Source organism: Artibeus jamaicensis, unplaced genomic scaffold, assembly GCF_021234435.1.
Source record: "Artibeus jamaicensis isolate MK-2021 breed Jamaican fruit bat unplaced genomic scaffold, CSHL_Jam_final contig_685, whole genome shotgun sequence".
NCBI lineage: Eukaryota > Metazoa > Chordata > Mammalia > Chiroptera > Phyllostomidae > Artibeus > Artibeus jamaicensis.
In genome coordinates, this window is record NW_026521924.1 from 16,404,232 (window position 1) to 16,422,877 (window position 18,646).

Below are 18,646 nucleotides of genomic sequence, written 5' to 3' on the forward strand. Positions count from 1 at the left end.
CCTCTCTCAGGGTCGGGGGTTTGCCCCCCCTGGCTATGCTGGGGGGGGGGCACCTGGCAAGTTGCAGCTGCAGCTGGATAGAGGTTGGGTTAGGTTCATGAATGGAAAATGCCAGACACCTCTGAGGCCCTGCAACCGCAGGGCAGTGGGGGTGGGGTGGGGGCGGGGAGCTTTCAATTCAGTTCTCACTGCCTTGGTCAGCACTCAGAGTGGGGGATCCCTCCTGCCTCTGTTTCCCCACCATGCCTCAGCACACAGGGAGGGCAAGGATTGAAAACTACAAGTTCAAAATCATCAGAATTCACACAGCCAGAGGGATTTCTTACATCCTTACTCCTGTGTGCCATGATGACAAGGGTCCCCTCTCCTCTCTCAGCTTTCAGTCACCCTCCCCCCTTCCTCTCCCCAGTGTGCTCCTGGCGTGTGCTCTCAGGTCCCAGGGGAGACATAACAGAGACTAAAAACAGATGGCCGTCAGCCCCACCCTCCGGAGAACTCGGGTTTATTGGGTGCTCACCTCCTGCTGAGCCCCACACTGAGGCTTGGGACTTGATTTCATTTAACCTCATGAGAGCACCATCAGGCAGGTACCAGGGTGGTCCTTGTTTTGCACATGGGGAAACCAAGGCACCGAGAAATGCACAACTTGCCCAAGGTCACACAGCACAGCGACAGAGCTGGGGCTGGAACCACATCGTTTCGCTCCAGAGCCCACGCTCTAACCGCCCACTACATTGCTTCCATTCATAAGTTTCACAGGGGAAGCCCTTGGCTGAATTTGGCCCCAAAGCGGTTTAGTCCCCAGAGCAAAGGAAGCATCAAGAGTCACCCACGGGCACATCAGCGCTTCCACGGGGAGAGAGGCAGGGCACTTCCACTCACATTTCATTGGCCAAAATAGGTCACATGACCCTGCCTGACCTCAAGGGGGAAATGCGATCCTCTCCTACGCCCAGAAAAGGGAGGAAGACCAGAAATGCTGATGGGCATAAGTGATGGGCTGCATCTGTGTCCTCCTGGGTAAAGTGGAGGCTGGACATGTGGCTGAGCGCGATCGAGGCTCCTGTTGCTACAGAGATTCTGCAGAATACAAGGCACCCCAAGCCATCAGGTCCAGACTGGGGAAGCCCGGTGTTGCAGCAGCTTAGAAAATGAGCAAGGAGGCTCCCAAATCAGTTCTTTATGAGTGTGTCCTCGGTTGGAAACAAAGCACAGGATCTAAATAAACACTCAGTGAAGCCTGGCCCCAGGGCATGTGTTGGATGCTCAGAGTGACGCTCCCCTACCCTTGCCAGGCACCTGGCAGCCCTGCCTGCTGGACAGGGAGGGAAACAGCCAGTCCATTCATATTAAAAATAATCAGACGGCGTTCCCTGCCTGCAGGACAGCTTTGGACATCACCCAACTCTTGGACCAGGATGCCATCAAAGGGTAAGAACTCTAGAGTCAGGAGAAGGGAACTCAAATTCTGTCTCAGTCACTTGGTTGACTTGGTGAGGCCCTTAGCCCTCTGAACTTCAATTGCCCCATTTTTAAGTGGATAATAATAAAAACTATGATATGATATACATATTAATATAACAATGCTAATATAATGTGTTATAAAATAAATACAATTTATTATTATTACACTTGTGATATATTATTACGAGATGAGTATGAAGATATTTAAAAGATATCTTTTTTTCTGAGGTGCTTAGCACTGCAGCTGGTGAAGTCCCTTTTATGCAATTAAGATTTTTTTCAGGAGCATCTTTCTACACACAGTCACCTTAAAAGCCCTCCGGCACCGGGTGCTGGCACCTGGCAGGTGTTCCACAACACGATCTCCCACCCCCTTGCAGATTGTTAAGAGCCTTTTCTATTTTAGAGATAGGGAAACTGAGGTCTAAGGAGGCAGAGACTACCCCAGGGCCACATGCCGGGACAGTATGGCACGGTCAGGACCAAATCTGCTGAGGTCACACCGGAGCTCCTTCCAGTTCCTCACCGGTCTCAGGCCCTGCCCGGTGAAGACAGAATCCCCAGGGCAGCGTGTCAAATGCAGGTGCCCAGGCCCCTCACTCTTCAGTGTTTCTGACTCAGCAGCTTCAGGACGGGACCTGGACACTGGGTTTAATACGCATCACAGACGGGTTGGGGGAAAGCCCGAGGTGCGTCACTTTAGTCTGCCTTCCCAGTTGTGCCCTCAGAGAAACTGAGGCTGGGAGGGAGCAAGCAGCACCTGGTGAGCAGGTGACAGAGTTGGGTTAAGGAGACCCAGGTATCTGGTGCTCAGCCCTTGAACTCGGTTGGGCTTGACTTACTTACGAGGTGTTTCAAGGGATTCACCCAAACTCCAAGAGTCTGGCACAAGACGACTCTAACAGAGAGTTCTAACTGAGCAAAAGGTGACTCGCAAAGGGTAAATGCAGAAGCTGGCATGGCCTGGGCTTGACGAAAACAAGCCAGGCAGTTACCCTGGGGGAGCCTCGGAGCTCAGCTCTCAGAGGCCCTTGTTCTGAGCCCAGAGCTGACCCTGCCAGGCCCTGCTTCCCACCCCGCCCCACCAAATGCTGGCGCGTCACCTGCTGGCTGTGCATTCATCTGCCCCTGGGGCATCCTGCACACCCCCCTCCACCCAGTCTCCCCCTGTCCTCCCTCTACCTGCCACAGTCCCCCTCCTCCAGCCCCAAGTCACTGGGACCATTCACACTGTTTTGTTGTCATTGTCCTGGCTCAGGACCTGGTCCCCTGGTTTTCTGGGGCAGAAAGTCTCCCAGCTCCTGTCCCTGCCCAGGTCCCAGCCCCCACTGCAGCCAGCTCTTCCCCACAGTCTGGACGTGGAAGCTGGCGTGCCCTCCCTTTCCCCGACTGTTCAAGGCATCAGGGACCCGTGTGGGGCATCTGCCTGCAGCCTTGGGAGACACACTACGACTTTCAGTCAGAACACTGCTGAGTGAACCCCAAACCTTTTTGTGTGCACTGAGTAATAGAATTTTCATAAATCAGGCGCCTCTCAGATCTTCTTCACTGAAGTTGAATTTAGATACATTAAGTGAACACATCATAAACACAGAGCTGGGGGACTCTGTATAAAGTGAACCTTCCCAGGCGTATGGGCTAAACGCAACCACCTCCCCCATAGCGATATGTCGAAGGCCTAACGCCTAGTACCTTGGAATGAGACTGTTTTGGATATAGGGCTTTTAAAGAAGTTAAAATGAGGTCATGAGAGTCAGTCCTAATCCAAGATGACTGGTGTCCTTCTAAGAAGAGAACATTGGTGCTAAGGGCGAAAAAGGCAAGGCAGAGAGAATGAAGGGTTCAGAGAAAGGGGGAGGAATTTTGGGTACAGAGGTCAGAGAAGGCCTCGCTGAGGTGACTTAGAGTAAAGACTGCAAGGGGTGAGAGAGGCAGCCATTGTTTATCCAGGGCATGAGCCACCCAGGCAGCAGGGACAGCATGTGCAAAGGCCCTGGGGTAGGAGAAGTGCCACTATGTTAGAGGAATAGTTAGAAGACCAGCAAAGATTTTGCAAAGCTAACAAACAGGAAAGGAACAGGAGATGAGGTTGGGCAGGCAAGCATCAACAACATTAATTTTGATTAATATATTTTTCAAATTTCCTTTGATCATAAGGTACTCAGTACTTATAATAATCTTTCGATTGTTATTATATCAATTAACAATTATGTACAGTCTATTACAATTATAGTGATAATGAAAAACAAAGTAATATTGATTTGGAAATAGATATTTTAATAAAACAGATGGGGGGTTTTCCAATTAGTTTTTTTATCTGTGAATTCATTTATTTAATGCTAGAAGGCATTTAGGGTCAGAGATCTAGTTTTCATTTTTAGAGACCTAAGTGCAATAAAAGATTTTCTGCTTATTTGTTCAGCAGATAAGGAGATGTGAATGGGAGGGGTTTTATGAAAGCAGTGTTGCTCAGGTCTTTGAACTGCTTTCAATATACACGCCTCAACTCACGGGGTGACGTGTTATCAAAAACTGCTTCTCGGTGACTCCAAATAGATTAGTAGCAGGAGTAACACTCCTCCTTCGTTGGAAACAAAGTGAAACCCACCGGGCTGGCTACCTGACAGTCCAGAGTCACTCACAGCCCCTTTCTTCAGAGCCCAGGAGGTCGCTGCTCTGGTCACTGCACTTGAGTCGGGCCTGGGGACCAAGAGGGAAACATCTTTCATAGAGAGGGAGGAGGCACATTTGTGGAAGGGAGGCTGGAAAAGGAGAAGCCACTTTCGAAAGGGCTCTTGGCAAAGAGAGCACCGGAACACTGAGAGTTAGGAAGTGGGTTCCCATAAATAATCCTCCATGAACCCCTGGAAGGTTTTCTCCTATCCCTGCTCCAACCCACTGGACTCACAACACGCTGTGGAAGATGCATCTGTGGGCTCTGAGTTTAAGTCCTGAAGCATCCTTTTATTATTGATGTGTTCTCAGGCTGGTTCACTAACTTGAATAAACCTCAGCTTCCTCATCTGTAAAATGTGGTCAAGAATAAGACCATGAAGGGCTTGATCATAGGACACCCAGCACATGGCAAGTGCTCAGAGAATCTTGGCTGCTAGTGTGATAATAGTTTCCATCTTCTTTTAATAGTGCGTTATCACCATAGTTGTCATTATTATCCTCATTAATTAGGGGCTAGCTTGAGAGCGAGAGGGACAGGAGGGACAGGACTCCCGAACCCCACCCTCTGCAACGCAGGCAGGCCCATTCTCATCCACTTTTCTCTGGAACTGCCCAGACGCCCTCCCTGATGGGTGGGTTCGGTTTGAACCCCCCTGGTGTGACGTGGACTGCTGATTTCCAGCTTCCCTGCACCTCCTCTGGTCACTCTGCCAGACCCCATGTATGGCTGGTTTAAACGTCACCCCATAATCTCAGTAGCGTAGGTTAGAAGTGCATGCTCTGAAGTCAGAATAGCCCGCATTCGAAGCTGATCTCTGGGAGACCTCAAGTCTCCCCTCTGAGTCTGTGTCCTCATCTGGAAACTGAAGCTCATGGTTGTACCTGCTGCATTGGCCTATTGTCATGGCCAAAAAAATCATATGCTGAGAGCTCGTTGCCCCCATCCTCTGAGGACGTTATTACATCCTGGATGTTCAGGTACGAGCAGCTGGTTCTCTCCTGCGGAATCTTCTGAGATTAGCCATATCCTCACTCCTGGGACTAGCTCAGCGGTGGCCCCGCCCCTCGCTGGAGTCTTCCCAGCCAGGCACTGTGCCCACAGCCATCCCATCGAGACAGGCGCAGTGCCGTGGCTTTGAAGGGAGGCAGGCCTGGCTGCTGCTTGACTGTGCAGCCTTGGGCAAGGCGCCTGACCTCTCCACACCTCGGTTTTCTCGTCTATCAGGTGAGGAGAATCATCACACTCATATAAATTTATTCTAGATCATCACTTCCAAGACACACATTTTCCCTACATTGTAACATTTCTGAAGTTTGCGTGTGTCTTATGTTCAATGATATGCCACAGTCTAATTAGCAATTAAAAAATTTCTTAGCAGCACATTAATAATGGGCATCTTAATGGTATCTTGGCATGCATGAGATACAGTATAATGATGAGCTGAGAAGATATCTAAGTATTTGTTCAGCACAGAGCGAAAACACAAAAACTAGTGGTTTATTCCCCTTTGTCCTTGAGTTTGAAATCAAGCAAACAATCAAGTTAGTTTCTTGGTATCTAATACGTGCAGGTCCCAGAATGCTGAAGGAGTGGCCCAGGGCGGCTTCACCTGCGCCCTCCCCTCCGAGCTTCTTCTAAGCCTTACCAAGCTCTGTCAGACACCACCCCGCCCCGCCCCACCCCGCCCCGCTACTCTTGGGAAGTCCAGAATTATGAGGAATGTGCTTTGCGCCACAAAATGACCTTCAGGGACCTTGGGGTCAACAGCCCCCTGTGCCTGCCAGCACTTGGCTGTCCAGGGTCAGAGTTTGTCGTGAGAGGTCTGCCATTACTTTCTAATGATTACTTTTTTAGTTGAAATTGCTGAAATTTTCTACCCCACAATGACCTCTGCTGTGGAAGCCCTGCAGAGGGGATACCCCACCCCCGGGGAAGACTGCTATAATGGGGTTCCTGAATAGTGCACTCCTGTGGCCAGTTGTAGATAGAATACTTCATTCCATAGTGAAGGTGTTACCATTGGGCTCTTTGAGTTGGTCCCGTTCTCTGATGTTAAAGTGAGGTTGTTCTTTATATTATGGTTGAGTTTCCAGGCAATCCCGTTTTATGGTGAAAAGCATTGTGATGAGGTTTCTGGGACATTCCGCTACTCTGTTGTGGGAAGCTTTCCAGTAGGGCCTACTGATTTCTGAGTCCTAAAGAAATTGTTTAAAAATCCCTGTGCTCCCATTCCATTTCCCGAATCCCCCATGTCCCCTGTGGCGGGTAAGGGGGGTTGGGGGGCGGTGTACAAGGAACAAGGGCCGTTCTGGGTCGTCATCTTGGTCTGCCTTGGGCCACTACCCCTCTCTGGGTTTTTCACCAAGACTGAGCCCCAAGCAGGAGGCAGAAGAAGAGATGGGACACCCGTCCCACCTCAAGCAGAGGGGTTGCCTCTAGTCTCCCCGAGAAGCCAGGGAGGGCCTGACCCATCCATGAGTCTGTTGCAGGTTCCCTGGGAGTTTTCCATGATTATGGTGAAAACCAGAGAAGATGACCAAGAAGAAGCCTGGCTTGGACATCCTCAGACCTGGGTTCAAATCCGAGTTCAGCCATCAGCTCTCTGGGTGACCTTCTACCAACCCCGTCTGCTCCGGGCCTCTCTTTTCTTATCTGTAAAACGTCACAGTCTCTAAAGGCCTTCCCCTCAATGAGGAGTGTTAGGGACATGGAGGGGGACAAGACCAGAGGCCAGAGGGGCTTCTGGAAAAATCGTGGCCACTACAGGTCTCTCTCACGGTGGCATCTTCTAACGTCTCCTTTGCTACTGATTGCAGAGGCACAGTGGTCTTCCCATCTGTAGGGTCGGTGTGGGACCCCTGCCAGGGCTACGGTAGGGATGTCTGAACCCTGGAGAGTCATTGCGGAACTTTATGACCCCATCTCGCGGGATGGTCACTTTCATTTACTCTCCAAGATCTCCCACAGCCAAAGCAGGAATAGTCCCTTCCTTAGAGCGTGAGTCTGTGCAGGCTCAAAACTGATAGGATGCGGCGTGTTCCCAGGGAGCACGCTGCAGTTGTGCCGGGATGGGGCTGATCGGGCCGAGAAAGCCTCGAGGAACCAAATCAAAGGCAAGGTGTTCTCACAGGGAAGGACAGGCCAGGACCATCCCTCCACCTTCAGAGGGTTGGTCTGAGTACAGCCTGGGGGCTGAGTAACCTTGAGGACCATTGAAACAGAGGACCAGTCCATCCCACAGAGGGATGGCATTTCAGTAAGATGCACAAAACTGGCTGCGGGACTGGCTCTGCGCCGTTCAGGACCCAGAGGCAACGGGTGCTGCTGCAGAAGTCGCCGCTGCTCCCGTGCCCCCGCTGACCCCGTGCCCCCGCTTCGCCCTCCTGTGTGCCCCGCCTTCCTCTCATGGGAGGGATTTGCTTCAAAGCCACTTTTTCGGTGTGTGAGGTGCACTTTAGGATCTGCCTAGAAAAGCTCACGCTGAAGAACAGGATAATGCAGGTAGAATTACAGAAGGGCAGGATCCTGGCCTCAGAGGCCTGGGAACTGCAGGGCCTTCCCAACCGGGGGAATGAGCAGGAATGCCGGGCTTGCCGGTCCCAGGTCACTGAAGCCCTGAACCGTTTCTCCGCACAAAAGTCCCCTGGGGCAGCGGTGTGTTTCAGGGAGTGGGTCTCCGGTTGCACGTCTGGTGTTTCAGCAAAGGGCACAGGCCGTGGAGTCAGGTAGGCCCGAGTTCAAATCCTGCCCCTCTGACCCTAGAGACCCTCCACTACACCCCTGCTCCCCACAGATGAGTCCCCACAGTAATGGGGGCTGGAAACCCTAAGCTTCGGCTGCCTCTCACTGGCCCCCTCCCACGCCCCCACCAGAAGTGACAAGGATGTCAGGGTTGACTGGTGAAATCAGTTCCCAGATTTCACCACCAGGTGAAGCCGGGACCCTGCTCGTCTATGGTTCTTAGAGTCAGAATAGGAAGGTAATTGCTTAAAGCAGCGTGTTTTTTTTGAGCCAGGCATTGTGCTGGCCATGTGGCTTTCATGGTTTCATTTCATTTTTAAAGCCATCCTTCATTAGCTTCATTTTAAATAAGGGGACCCTGAGACGCAGAGAAGGGATATGACCAAGTGTGTGTCTGGAAAGTCGGAATGCTTGGGCTCAAGTCCCAGGTCTTCAGCCCGTGAGGATACTTAACCCCTCTGTGCCTCAGTCTCCCCATGTGCAAAACAGGACTAGCATTCACATTGTCATAGTTCATAGACTATAGCTGCTTGTTTTAATTCTCCAGTCCTGGGCTGTGTCCCTTCCGTGGATCAGTTCGTGTGGTCTTCACACACACCCCAGGAGGTAACTTATCATTCCTGTTTTCCAGATGAGGAAACTGGGGCTCAGAGAGGCGACCTGCCTGGCTCATTTCTGCACAGCTAAAAGGAGGCAGACGGAAATTCAAACCCAGATCTATCGGCAGAGAGCAAGAGGTGGATGGCGTCTGGGGCCTCAGGGAACCTCAGACACAAGAAGCCTTAGATTCTTGTCCTGGCCCCTACAACTGCCCAGCCTTTCCTTGCTGAGTTGCCCGGGCTGCTCTGGCTTCAATTCCCCATTGGTGCCATAAGGAACTGAAATGCCGGAAGCCGGGCCCCTTCACCAGCCTCTGCTCCTCTGAGCCTGCCTTGTGGGGAAACTCACGATATGATAGACAACAGACCCCAGCCTGGAGGTGTGAGGGCTGGGGCATGGGGAACCAGCTGGGAGGGGAGGGCCCCAGGCCCGTGGCATCACCCTACACCCTGCACAAAGCAACCCCAGAGTTCAGGCGTCTCCAGCCCTACCTCGTGCTGTGTGGGCCCGTGGCCTGAGGACACAAGGACAGTGGCGGCTCACAGGACCACTGTGGCCCAGTGACACGTGTGACAGCATTCCTTTTCTCAATCTCCTTTTGCCAGAACCCTCTTTGTGAAAAACCTGAGGGTCTCTGTGGGCCTGGAGAGGAGTCACGTGGAGCCAGATGGGGGGCAAAGAAGCGAGAGGAGAGGGAAGCGGAGCAAACTTGGCCTTTCCCCAAAGTCTCTGTGGGGCCCACGGCACCGAGCGTCCTTGGTCCAGCAACACGAACCTGGGGATGCCTCTACCTACCGCAGGGTCCACAGGGGAAGATGCTCAGGAAACATCCCTGCCACAAAGTTTATTCCTTCAGGCAACAAATACATTCAGGTTACATTTGATGTGAATCTGATTTATGCAAATCTGAAAGAAAAAGACTTATATAAGAAAAAGAAGATCAAAACTATGAACAGAAAATGACAACAAACTCACAACTATGAACAAATGAACCTAAGAAACAACAATGAAAACCAAACTAAGCAAACTAATGAGAAGATAAATGAGACAATGCGTCCAATATACTGTAAGTGAAAACATTTTTAAAGATTTTTTTAAATGAGAAGGTGCCCTGAGGGAGGGGGAGATCCATGGGGTGTGACTTCCTCGGACGTGGCTCTGGGGCCTGGGAGGTGATACAAGGCAGGTCCTGGAGGTGATACAAGGCAGGTCCTGGCGGTGACAGGGGAGGCCTGGGGATGGTCCGCATGAGACGGAAGGCGGTGGTGAGCGGAGATCCCGCAAAACACGAGTCCCGTGAGGAAAGGCAGCTCTACTCTCTTCTTTGTACCTTCTCGTCCCCACTTCACTGAGTGGCGGCCCCTAACTCTCCAGGCCTCTTTGCATTCTTCTTTTTATTTAATGTGTCCCATGTCCCTCACCAGGGTCAGCACCTGATGGGAGAGGGGTTCAGAGAGCTGACTTGCCTTGCCTAAAACCACACAGCTGGTGAGAAGCAGGGTCAGGATAGAAACCCTGTTCTGTTTCTCACCCTTAATCCTCCCCTTGAAAGGCACTGCTGAGTGGGTTGTCTTTATTGAGCACTTACTTTGTGCCTAGCACTGGGCTACTGCTTTCCAGGGTTAAATCTCATCTAATCCTGACACCAACTTCAACAAATGCACTATCATCATCCCTACTTTGCAGCTGAGGAATGGTAGTTCAGAGGGTTGAGGTAACTTGCCCAGGTCACACAGTTAGAAAGCAGCAAGGTTAGGACTCAAACTGAGGTCTGAAATGACCAAAAGCTCCTGCAAGAGAAACACACTCGTGCCTACCCCGGGTTTGGGAATTTGGCCAATGTTTGCATTTTGTATTATCTGTCTTCCCCTAACCCAGAATGTGATATCATTTGCTCTTTCAAGTTCCTAAGTGCTCAATCCAACTCAATTCAGTGCTTTTGAAGAGTTCTCATCTGCAGTGGGCTCTCGGCCAGGGACAGCAACGGAAGCTGCAAGAGGGGAAATCCTGACCATTTGCGTACAGAACATTTTCAAGAATGTACCTGCTTTGTGGAAAGTCATTGTCAGCATGTATGTCTGCCTCCACCCACTGCTGGTAGGGTCAAGTGTGGATGCACAGGGACCCAAAGCCTGGATGGGCCAGGGCCAGAACAAATGCTCCACAGATAAGTGACAAATGGATGGATAATGAGATGAGTGGATAGATGGAAGGAGGAAGGAAGAAAGAGAGGGAGGCAGAGAGGGAGGGAGGAAGGGAGTCAGGAAGGAAAGGGAGCGGATTCTGGATTCTTCTTGCTAGATTCTTGGTCTTGTCCCCTATATCCATCTATTCAGCCAGCTGGTCAGCCTGTCAATTACCTTGCTCCTTTCACTTTAATTCAATATGATGTTTATTGGGACCCACCATAAGCGAGTCCCTAGACCACCTCCTAGGGACACAAAGAAGGCAGAACCATGGTCACTAACCTCGAGGGACCCCGAGCTGGCAGAGGAGAAAGGGCTGACGCACGTTCCTGAGTCGGCGCAGTGTTGCGGAGGGTCTCCTCTGATACAGGCCCAGGGCTGGGCGACGCCAAGGGAATGGACATTCCAAAGGGCTTCCTACCCTTGAGATACTCTCACAGTCTGGGGGGCGGGGGGCGGGACTGGGCATTATTAGGATATAAGTGACAGTGTAATGTGAGGCACTCAGAGGATGGACTCTGGGACCAAGCTTTGAAAGTTCAGATTCTAAAATAAAATTAATTTAAAAAAAAATAAAAATGGGTTTGTTAGCAGTGAACACCAGATGTTAGACCTCTTTCCTTGAGATTTGCCTAGGAAGGAATTCAAAGCCAAGACTCAAATACAAGCAAAAGTTTATTTAGAAAGTCACAGAGGTAGAAGAAGGGAGCCAGTTGGGCTGTGTGGACTCAGGAAACATATTTCCTGAGACAAAAGAAGGGCCCTTGGACCTTAGAAATGCCCTTGGACAAAGAAAGGCAAAGAAAACACACCTGGGGAAAGGAGAGGGGGAAAGGCTTGGGAAAGAAAAAGAGAGAGCGCAAGTGCCCACGCACATGAGAGCACTGGGCCCTTTGTCTTAAGGGTTTTTAATGGAGGGGATTTTAGGAGAGGTCTCAGGCGAAGATCTCAATAAAATATTCATTAGCTTTAAAAAAAAAGAAAGTTCAGATTCTAGCTCAGCCACTAATTAAGTGTGTGACCTCAGGTGATTCACTTTACCACTCTGTGCCTCAGTTTCCTTGCCTGGATAGTGGCAATAAAATAGTACTAAACAATCTCTGGTTGTTTGCAAGAGTAAAAGTTGACACCATGCTTTTCTACTGGTCATGAGTTAGTTGCAGTGGCTCATCTACTGTCCTGGAAAGTGGCCCATACCTGGGACAAGGACTGGGATCCATTGGTCTTTGACACTAACACAGGGAATGGCAACTAGCAGGTGCCCAATAAATGATCATCGAATGGATGAGGGGTTCCAGCACAAAGCAATTTCCGTCTGTTAATTGAATGGATAGGTAGATGGGTGGGAGGCCCGAATCACTCTAGCCAGCAGGGGTCTGGGAGGTTACTCGTGGAACAGACAGACAATAGGTCTGATTCTGGGAGTCAGAGCTCACTCAAATCCAGGCGCTTCCGACCTCATTCGGTCAGTGAATCAGTCCACGCCAATGAGCCACACCAGGTCCCGCACTGGGCACTGGGACCTCAGACATTTATGGCCCTGGTGGGACAAAGCTGGTCCCCCTTTCCCATCCCCTCTCCCCTCTCCCTTCTGTCATCCCACAAACATCATTTGATTCCTAGTCTAGACTAGGCCCTGTGCCAGCCCTGGGTGACCCAGGGTGAAAAAAAAATAAGGTGCCCGGACTTTCAGGGACTTAGGGAACGAGCCAGACTCCAAGGTCCAGCCTCAGCAGGGTTCAGGGTCCCTGAAGGGGATGGTGCAGGTGACGAATAAAGAGTCAGATGCCTGACTGGGTGCTGGAGAACAGCCAGTCTCTGTGGGACTGACCAAACTCATAGAGTTTGATTTAGGCTTTATTTTTATAGAAATTGTTGTATAACATTAAAGGAACAGGTGCATGGCATGATCAGTTAAGCAGAAAAAAACAATACAGAGGTAACCAGGAAAAGTACAAGAATTTCCATAGTTTCAGTTATGTTAAACAAAAGTTGTTTTGACCAGGAGAGCCACAAATCAGACAATATGAACTAGCTCTATGTACAGAGTTTGAATGTCTTATTGTTTATTAAAGGTCTTATAATTTGACATGGGGCAAAAAGGTACGCTAGACTGAGCAGAGATTAGGAAATTCATTATAAGCCTTTGTGATGTCTAACTTAGCTACCTATCTCTCTGTGTAAAATGTTTCTCTATGTACTATGGACTCTGGCTCCTTGGTAATTGTTTCTACGTGCTTAGTTTGTAGCAGCTAACCAGCTTCTCCTGCTTCTTTGCCTGTCTACTTCTAATTAATAGATATTCCTGTTCAAGGTAAAGGAGGGGCTGTTTCTCCATCAACGTTTAGACATTCAGGGGCTATTTCATTAGAGGGAACTTTGTTCTCTAGTCAAGAAATTATTTTGCACAACTTCATTGGAATTATGCGAATCAATGAACCTGAAATACAGATGTCTAACAATCCCACCACCTTTTGATCACCAGAACAAACATGTAAAGAGAGAGAGACAGGAAATCCAGCCACAGTTGCCTCTGCCTTGCAGATGTGTCTCAACCGTCCCGGCCATGTCAAGGGACAGTTGCTGGCCAGCTCCCGACAGCCAGACCCTTCCAATCTTGTGTTGAATTTTTCTCTGGGAAACTTGGGCCAGGTGTTTAGGGAGCATTCCATAGAACAGGATGAAGAAGTGTTCAGCCTAGGGGCAGGGTGGGGGACAAGACTCCCGTCCATCAGTCAGCCCAGGAGCAGTAGGTCCTTGTTCTCTAGGGGCCAGGGCCTGGGGAGCAACTTAACCCAACAGGTGTTCCAGACAGAGCCCAGGGCTTAGGAGAATGTTTGAGAGCTGAAAAAACAATTTGCGTTCCCTCCCAAGTTAGAAAAGAAAAACGGCGGTGTCAGAATTGCTGGAAGCCTAATGAAATGTCTTCACACTGTAATGTTATTAATTGTTATATTCAGCAGTCATAAAATGATGGTATATTTGAAACCATTTGTTACTTTGATCTTCCTTATTTTTCAAGAATTCCTGGGTAGGCAGTTCTGTTGTGAGAAACTGGGACCTATTCTATTATAAATTGGATGAATGGTTTGTACCTGTCTGATTGAAAAGAAGAAAATACAAGTCTTTCCGCCTTTTTCTAGTAAAATGAAGAAATTTCACTTGGCAGGCGGGAGTGGGTGCACATCTGTAGGTTCTGTCATCGACTGGGGAAGGGGTGGGAGTGGGGAGCCTTGGGCAGAGGCTCGCCCGGCCCTGCCTCCACCGTGTAGGTGACCTCAGCCCACCTCTCACCTCCTCTGGTCTCCGGAGGCTGCATGACCTTCTAGGACATTTCTCCCCAGGGAGCTGAGCTATGCTGGGAAAAAGATGCCAGCTCAGAGCACAAGGGCTGCGTCAGTGGGACCAGGAAGCCTCCACGGTTGGGGTGCTATCACTGAGATTAGCGTGTTCAGGCCTGAGAGAGCTAATCCTTAATGCCTCGCTGGAGATTTTCAATGAGAAATTCATCCCACGACCCTCATAGCCAGGGCCTTTGTCCCTGAAAGGCAAATACCTTCTGTTCAAGGCCATTGCCTGTACCCTGGAGAGGAAAGAAAGCTGGGACAAGCAGGAGCTGCCACTTTCTGTGTCCAGGGTTGCTCAGAAGAGCCGGCCTGGACATCGAACGGCCACTGAGAGTACCAGCCTCCTCCCACCGCCAACGACCCTTCTCGTCTCCCACACAGACACCCTTGTCCTGGAGAGTTTGGGGGTGTTCGGGCGGAAGGGGCACTGACACAGCCCAGCGTTGTACCAGTCCCCAGACCCGCATCCCCTTGTCACATGTCCCAGCAAACTGGAGGAGCGCTGGGCCTGGCCTTAGTGCCCAGAGCAGAGAAGCAACAGGCTGGGTGAGGCCAGGGATCCCCAAGGCCATGGGGCAGGGGATGGAAGCCTCCTAGCTGGCCACGCCCACGCCCTCAGGTTCTCCGCAGACCTGACATGTCCTCATTTTGTTCCCACTGCAGCTCTAGAAACCATTCTATTCTCATTTAGTGGTAAAACAAACGAATGGGGAAAAAAAACCCCAGAAGTTTGGAGAGGTTAGGGCACCTGCCTGTGGTCAAACAGCTGACAAAGGGAAAGGCTGGGACACATATCCAAGGCTGACACCAAGACCAGGTTTATAAAATGCACAGATTTAAAAATGTGTCCATTTAAAATTAATTAGCAATTAGAAAAAATTCTTCTACAGGCTGTAATGAGTATTTATTGGGTGTGTGCTGTGTGGCAGGCCCTGGGGATGAGGCCCTCCGCCCCGTGGCCTCAGACAGGGGTCGTGCCCTAGGAGTTGGAGGGATTTTTGCCCAGAGCAAGAGCAGGGGCCGCTCTGGCTGGTGGAGATGTAGCAAGCAGCCCCCAGATGCTCTTTCCCACCTCTCAGAGCCCCAAGAGCTCTGCTGTCCAGGGGGTAACCTTGTTCTGTGGGCTCCCTTTATTTAGTGCTCAGAAAACTGAGTCCCAGGGCAAAAATGAGTGCCCTGCTCAGAGTCACAAAGCAGGTGATTAGAGCCAGGACTGGAGTCCAGACTGGCGTCTCCTCCTCCATCTCCCTGTACCTCGGTCCCACCTCCGCGGACATGCAGCACAGCTGTGCCCATCACCAAGGTGGGACCCTGGGACATCGCCTAGTCCAGCACCGGCAAACTGTGGTGCTGCGCTCTCCCATCCGGCACTCGTGACACACATCACTAATCAAACGTTCCCTCCAGGAGCGGCCTCAGAGGGCTTCTCAGCAGAATGTGCCATCCAGTCAGTCCCTATAATCAATCACAGTCACGAGTGAGACCACAGTTACCAGACTTCCCTACCTTGACCCAGGAGAGGAAAGTGAGGCTCAGTAAGGACATGCACCTGCCAAGGGTCATACACTAGTAGCTCATGAAGACAGAACTGGTGGACACTGGTATCCTGAAGGCCCGAACCCCTTTCGGCACATCAGCTCCTCACTGCACGCAAAAAAAAAAAAGCATAGTTGAGGGTAATTGAGCATTAAGCATATTGGATGCATTATCTCATTTATCTTCACATATCGATGGGAACACAGGTGGAGAGAAGTGAAGTGACCAGAAACCAACAATAATTATAATCATCCTCATTGCTGTTACCACGTACTCAGGGCCAACCACGTTCTAACCCTTTCACATGCATTATCCCACCCTTTCCTCAACACATCCTGTAGCTCATCCCATTTCACAGATAAGGAGCCTGAGGGTCAGCGAGATACCACCTGATACAGTTTATGCAGCCAACATCGGGCAGAGAGACTGGACACAAACCCAACCCCAGAGCCAGGCACTGACCAACACCCTCAGAGCCCCCTGGGCACCCTTTGATTTCCATTTGGGTGCTGGGATCCAGGCACAGAGGCGTTTGTCCCATTTTACAGATGGAGCAACTGAGGCCTGGGACTCATACAAGGTCTAAGGTCACCACATCACACTCCACTCCCTGGGCTGTGTTCCTGGGGTGGGAAAAACTCTCTCCACAAGATTTCAGCACAGCCCTCAGCTCTGTTCTCACATCTTGATGAGGAAGGGCCTCATATGTTTGCAGAACTGAGTGCCAGGCAGCCAGGAAAGGGGGAATGATGACTGGTCCAAGGTCACCCAGCATGACTCTACTTGCCTGGGTTCTCCGAGTCTCAGTCCAGGCCTGAGAACCTAGGCTGCTGCCCTCTCGCCGCTCTGTGCTCCCGTGGCAGAACCAGGGCCAGTGCAAGGGAGGCGAGCACCCCAGCTCATTGAGCCCTCCCCCCGGGCCATGTTCCTGTGAACAGCAGGCCTGCCTGGTGCTTGCTGAGTTTCCGGTGGGGGAGCAGAGGAGACAGACGCAGGTGCCCCTGAGCTCTCTGCCAGTGCATCTGTTGTCACGTGGGCATCCACCTGAGTTTCCTGTGCCGGTGCCAGGTTGACAGGCCAATGCACCAGGCGTTACAACCAACTCAAACAGCAGAGGCTGAAGGATAAACAGGATATTCAAGCCCAAGGGCTATTCCGCCCCAACAGATGGCTTCAATGTGACCTTGGCCAGAAGACTTTCTCTGGGGACCCAAATGCTTGGTTCCTGTCTTTGTGAGGCCCTGGCCTCACATACCTGGTCTGAATCTCAGCTTCCTCGGCTGGAAAATAGGGCTCAAACCCTCCTCATGGGGGTGTCATGAGGACTGATGGGGAAAGTGTGCCTAGAGCAGCAAACCTGGTGCCAGGGTCCCAGCGAGCTGCAGGGTTATGTGTGTCATGCCTGGGCTGAGCCAAGAGGCTCCAGAGGCTGGGGTGGGGGGTTCACAGCTCATAGAAATCAGGGTGGAAAGCACCTGAGTCATTGAGTCTAGTCATTCCTGTTTCTGGCCGACAAACGGGACGGAACAGCTGGACGCAGGCCACTCTTGGGCTCCCAGAGCCCTTGACCCAAATTATCAGAGATGGGGCTCAAGCACTTGCATTTTAAACAAGTTTCCTAGGCAACTCCGTGTAATCTTTTTTTCCTTAAGGCTATTGCCCCACAGTAGAAAATTCCAACAAAACTATAAGATATGCAATACAAGTGGAACATCAGTGGTGTTCAAGGTCACTGTGTGGCCTTGGATGATTCCTTCTCCTTTTTTGGGCCACAGGCTCCCCAGACTTCCGAGCAAGGAGGTTAAATGATGACCTCTAAGTGCTTCCCTGACTTTGGTGTCTGTCGTCGTTCAAGTGCAGCGTGTGACTTCGAGCATCAGTCAGAAGGAGGAGGCCAGTGTGAGTGTTCAAATGTGTGAGGCAGGACTGCTGTGCGTTTCTGTGGCAGGAATTCAAGGCATAAGGGCTTAAGGAAAAAGTGGGGAGATATGTATTTAAACTGAAAACTCCAGGGGTATACGTGACTTCAGGCACAATTAGATCCAGGCACCCACCTGATATATATTTTCTCATTTCCTTAGTATGGGCTTCATTCTCTCATGGGCTTTGCCAGATAGTTGTATCTAAAATCTTTAAGGAAAAAAATAGCGGGCCCAGACAGCCTGGGGAGTCTCACATCCACCTTTGCGGGGAGTGAACCCTTTCATTCAAAACAGTGGCAACATAGCCTCTATGGTTCTGCAAAAAGTTCTCCTCACTTAGGCGGTGAGATGCTTCTTCAGACGAGTCTGTCTTGTGCTGTCTTGTACATGTGCACAGAAGCACATGTGTGTGTGCAGACATGCGCACAAACTACATGCACAGAAGTGTGTATGCTTGTTCACAAGTTGTGCACAGGCCATGGGAGGAGAACGTGGAGGGCCTCAGGATGAAGGGGGCATGGTTTCTCCCCACTTTGGGAGGCTTAGCCTGGTGTGGATCAGACATGGGGGATCCCCCCAGTGCTTTAGCGGACAGGGCCCTTGAAGTCCTGTCCTCATGTGAGCTGGGGCCAGGGACACTGCCAAAGTGTGGGTGACCCTGAGAATACGGCTCCTTAGGACATCGGAGCTGCATCTGAGAGGACAGTGTCTTGCCTTCGTGGCACCTCCCTAGGCCCACACTCAGGAGACCAGTCTGTGACACCTTAGAGCTTGACTTTGCGAGGCGCCAATGCCAGCAGGGGCCTGGCTCTGTCCCTCGTGTGATTCCTGCTGAGAGGCGGCACCCGAACCGGAGCCGCCAGGGCTCCAGAAGCCCTCGGCTGGGTGGAGTTGGGGTCTTGGGAGGTGGGGAGGGTGAGAAAGGGAAGGAGACGGGGAGCCTGAGGGAAGGACACCCACGCAGGAGAGCTAGACTGGGGCAGGGAGAAAACCTGAGCGGAAGAAACATCACAACGGGCAACAACGGTCTTTCAACAATAGACCAAGGAAACAGAATCCAGGCTCACAGTCAGGACAAGTCCCCCAGGAGCTCAGTTGTCACCTCGTCCAGTTTCGGAGCATCCTGGCGGTGGGGACATTCACCTTCCCAGGCAGTGGCTGCCCTGGAGAGAG